Source organism: Lactuca sativa, chromosome 1, assembly GCF_002870075.4.
Source record: "Lactuca sativa cultivar Salinas chromosome 1, Lsat_Salinas_v11, whole genome shotgun sequence".
Taxonomy (NCBI): domain Eukaryota; kingdom Viridiplantae; phylum Streptophyta; class Magnoliopsida; order Asterales; family Asteraceae; genus Lactuca; species Lactuca sativa.
The window spans coordinates 220,899,874-220,905,548 of NC_056623.2; positions in this window are offsets into that span (position 1 = coordinate 220,899,874).

Below are 5,675 nucleotides of genomic sequence, written 5' to 3' on the forward strand. Positions count from 1 at the left end.
TCAAACCAACTGAGTCAACCTAGTTGCGTCAACTCAGAGTGAGTGCATGGGGCCTACTTCGAAGGTATGTTGGGCATACCCGCATGCTGACCACCATCGTAGTGGTTGAACTCGTACGCTGGGCGTACTCCAAGTACGCGCGACATACTTCCAGATCGTCCAAAAGCTCAATAAGTGCTTAATGGCTTAAGCACACACATCCATTTTTCAGATAAATTGCTAAAATACCCTTAAGAGTCATAACGTTTCCAACTTAATGACCTTGCATTTCCATTAAGTGCTTAAATCAACTTCGTAATCCCTTAAGACATTCTAATTGATGCATGGAGCAAAACCAACCACTTGGAATCTATTTTTATGACTCAAGACCCTTCCAAGGGTCTGAAAGGACGGCTTAATGGGTCAAGAACATGCTATGTTCATGAGTCATCTTTTTGGGACCACAAAGGTGACTTAAAGAGCAAAAACCTGTATGTACCAGATGGAGTGGTAAAGATGCAAACTTTATACCTTCAATATGTTGCAAACCAAGTATAAATCCTAGATCCAATGTGCATTCAACTCAAGATCTTCTCACCACCTTCTTCTTTCTCCAAACAACTCCAGAACTCTCTTAAAATCTCAAAGTATTCTCTCTCTTACTCTAGGGTTGCTTAAGGGTCGAAATCACAAAAGGAGGTTTGATAAGAAGAGGGTATGAGTCCGCAAGGTTGCTTAAATGTGAGCCAAAACCCTAAAATTAGGGTTTGCATGCATATCATGTACGCCCTGCATACGAAGTGTACGCCCAACGTACTAAGACGCACCTTTATATGCTTAGCATACACACACGTATGTACAACGTACTCATCTCATCCCAACGTTTTTCAAAATGCCACTTTGGGATCCATTTCCACTCTTTCTTAACTTAGGGTCTAAAAATTCTACATAATTAAATTATAGTGTCCAAAATTAGAAGTACCTTCACATCAGGATGTTACAGTTGAAATTGAGAGATGAACCAACTTTTTTGAATAAATTGGTTCCTAAAAAGGTTAAAGTCTTTCTTGGCATCTTCTGATGGAAAGAACTCCTATGAGATCGAGCTTCAAAGTCAAAACAGTTTATATAATATTAAATAAGATATTAGAAAATTTAATAAGTAAGTTTAATTGTAGCATGTTTACTTATAAATGCAAAATATTGTTAGGACAAAATATTGTTAGAAATTAAGTAATATCATATCTTTTTATAACTAATGTTTTAATAATACAAAGCCATAAGAAAAAAATTAGTTATTAATATATTAATATATATATATATATATATATATATATATATATATATATATATTAATGTTACTATCGAATATCACCTTAATATCATTATGGTTATTAGATTTGTTTGCATCACAATGAACTGGTGTAATCCTAGTTCGGTGAATGGGTTGACCGATGAAAAAATTATTGTTCACCATTTATATAATCTAGTTGTATATACGACTGATGATGAATTACATGATTCATATTTTATATATCGTAGTGGACGGGTTGGCCTATATAAAAAATAATAGATTGATTTTACTTTCTTTTATAGCATCCTACTTTCATCTGTTTGCATTATAGATTTGTAATATGACAGTCTATCCAATTTTATTTGTATAATGGATATAAGAATAATATACTTTTTTTTATAAACAATGTACTGGGATAACGCGGGTTCAAAAAATAGTTAAAATGAACTTAGATATCGCAGATGAAGTTCAATGTTATCAAATGTCACTAACAAAACACAAAGAATTGCAGTCATAAAAAATAAATATCTAGCTTGAAAGTACTTTACACCGTGGCTAAAGATGACATGAATTATTGTGCTTTTTGTTATGAATTTATGTCAAAAACCAAATATTTGGCTTGAAGGTATTTTACAGCAAGGCTAAAGATGAAAAGATTTAATGTGTTTTTTTTTTGTATTCTCAATTCTTACTATTATACCAGGTACTTCACTTGCTTTTATTTTCGTATTATGACATTGTATGTTGAAGAATCTATCTAACATTATCCGATTATAGCATTGTAGTTTTGGTATTTGCTTATATTCTAAAAAATGTATCCAATTACAAGTAAAACTAATGTTATATTTGTGTTGCATTTTTATAATTAGTAAATTCTTAAAATGACAATGTTGTAACATGAATAAATGAAAATATGGTGTTATCAAAAAATAGTAACACACCTAAAATATTTATTCATAATAGCCATGTACTTAAAAACGTTTATCGACAATATTGACATGTAACAAATAATGTACAAAGCCCATAAAAGTAGTAAAAATGCAACTGTATTGCTATTATCTGTAAGGAAATGAAAGTACATTGTAATTAAGGGGAACATATAAAGTACATTGCCCCCATTGGTTGATAGAGTAAAGTACCTAACGGTTTCACGTATAATTCCCTTTCCTAAGATGACAATATAAATATCCCACTTTGAGCTACATGGATGAGTTCAAATTATTTTACAGTTTGAGCTCCTGCAATTATAAAACCATTAAACCCAACTAAACATTGTGTTATTTTTCAAAACATAATTAAAAATTAAAAATAGTTATTTAACACACTAGTTTTGAAACAATCCATTTTTGGTGAATATCTGATAAAGATAAACCAGCCATCTATTTGGAAAAATATTAATAAGTAACAATGTTTTTTAAGTTAACCACATAGTTCACGCTAATAAAGATAAGAGGAAATTAGATTTATGGTTCCTAAGTAATGTTGATTTTTCTCAAATTTGGTCATAATGTAATGCATAAGTAATGGTCCCTTCCACATTGTCAGAGATATCGATCCACCTCCCAAAGCAAAAAACAAAATTGTAGGAAAGGAGTCTAGCTAGTATTTAGAGCAAGGTTGTATCTTCAAAGATTAATCAGACCATGCTTTGTTTTGTATCACATGGTGAAAGAAGCTTCATACACATCATCATGCTGAATTAAAATATATAAAAATTATTTTATTTGAAAATGTGTATTCTATGATAGCATTCTAGACTACAACATATCAAACTGTTCATCATGTTATAGATAAGTTGTTATATTTTTTATTGTTTGTCGCATTCTAGACACAAGGTACCCATTCCAAACATGTCAAAACATGGATTTAGTATAAGGAACAAGCAACACTAACACCCTATTCCCAGTTCTTTAAGGACAAAACTGCAAGATTGGTCCCTGTGGTTTTCAGAAAACTTTGGGAAGGGTCCCAAAAGTTTTCAACTTGCATGGAAGATCCAAAATCAAGGTTTTTCTGTGTTTTTGGTCCATAATACACTTGAAAAGTTGACTTTACCCTTTAAATTTCTTTTTTCTATTTTCTTTATGTATTTTGGTATTTAAATAATTAAAAATAAAAGATAAAAAATAAAAACTAAATCTCACCCACCTCCTCTCCACCGTACCCCAATTTCTCTCTCCCTCTTTCTTTTGACTCTCTTTCCCATCTTCTTCTTCATCACACATTACCGTTAAATCACAACTCACACTAAAATATTAACAAAACACCCAGAATCTGCCACAACATTCTTCTTCAATGAGTTTACAATTCATCGAAATGTATAAAATTATTGTAGAAGCAAAATCCAACAAAAAAAATCAAATTTATTTGCAATTATTCATAAAACACTTAAAATTAGAACACCAAAATCCATCCTAATTAAGTGTATTGTAATCTGAAAATTTTTAGTGGAGACACCAAAGTCATTAAGGGTCGATTTCCTGATACAAGATTGGCTTTTTCTGAAAAGCCACATAGAATATTTTTGTAATCAAAACAGGAAGAATAAGGTGAAGGTGTTACAATCACAAGTAGAGTTAGTTCCCAGATGGACCTCAAGTCAAATTGCATCCCAACACAAACTCTTCAAGCTCTTGATGACCACAAACCGAGCAACAATATCCAAATGACAAAATCTCGCTAAATCCATTGTAGAAAACATGTGATGTCCAAAAAAATTTGACTTAGTGGGTTTCTTCCATGAGTAGGAAAAAAACACAAAATTAGTGTTAAACACGAATCGTAGAAAATGATCAACACAATGATGAACAAGAATTGCAGAAAATCAAAATAAAAATTCTAAACCAACCTAGAAATTTGCAGAAGACACAAAATCAAAATCTAGATTGAAACCCTAAAATATTATGGCAGCTAAGGGAAAGATATGTGTATGTCTCCACAAGTTAGAACGTTTCAAGCTTTCAGATTTGTTACTAGATTCAACATTATCGACTTCATTAAGGTTAAGGTAGGTTTTAAGCTCCAAGACGTAAATCCACTGGTTCAGGAAGGAGGGGGAATGGAGGCGATGAGAGGTAAAATACTCACCAACGAGAAGGGGTGGCTACCATTAGTTCTTCTATATGGGGTGAGACACATGCAGACGATCTGAAAGTCGATGTCTTTTTGATGAAGAGGGAAAGAACACAATAAAGAAATATAGGGTGGGGTGGGGTTTGTAGGCCCAATTTTTCTTTTGTTTTTTTCTTTAATTATAAAATAATTAATACAAATATAGAACATGTAAAAAAGAAATAATAAGGGCAAAATAGTCTTTTCAAATTTTCAAGGATGAAAATCATAGAAAAAGTTTGATTTTGGACCTTCCATGCAAGTCGAAAATGTTTTGGACCCCATCCAAAGTTTTTTACAAACCACAAGGACTAATTTTACAGTTTTGTCTTGTTTAAGACTCCACAGGCTAATTAATAATCCACAATAACATTCTACATTTTCTGATTCGAAAAAGTGTGACTGGCCAGACTAGTGCACAATATTTCGGACAAGGTTTACACATCCTAGAGTACGGGGTTTTTGTACATAACACCATAATAATGAAAGAAATAAGTAACGAAAGAAAGAACACACTCGGGAAGCATGAATACACCTGTGAAACCAGAATATCTTCACACTAAGGTCTGATTTTTTCCTATTTCTAAGAGTTTGAAATGCTATTCCTTGAAAGTGGTGGGTACCACATTCCAAAAGTTCTCTTAGTAGGGAGACCACCCAAATCTTCCAGAACCACATTCAGATCTGGATTGACCCTTTTCTAACTAGTTGGTTAGTTTACCAATTAACAATATTGAAAGTTATGTTATGGTAATTTTTATCAATATCTCATCTTTATGGCATGTGTCCGCACCGTTTTAAGTAGGAGAGTAATTATAGTTGTACATGGTAATTTTGTAAGCCTTCAGATCACTTTAAAGATATCTTGAAGCTCTTAGAAACTTGCTAGTATTAATACACGATCCTTCCTTTTTTTGTTTCATATTAATGATTTTTATGGTTTTTGTATGTATCATTTAATGTATTGAATTATCTTGATTTGTATTCTGCCTTCAACTTCTTTTTCTTTTTCTTTGAAAGTCACAAATTTATGAAGTGGCTTACCCCTAGGAGAAATTTTTTTTTCACTTATATTGCCATTTTTATACACATTTTTAGGAAATATTTTAATACATTTTATTTAATATTTTGGTTATTTGCAAAGATATATGATACTTATAAGATCAAATTATATTTTGCAGCCAAAAGGAAAAATCTTGAAGATTGAGGACCATAAATGATAAGAAGTGGAATGAGTGTTCTAAAAGAAAAATCCTTGCGAAAAGCCCAAATTACGACATGGCGGTACAAT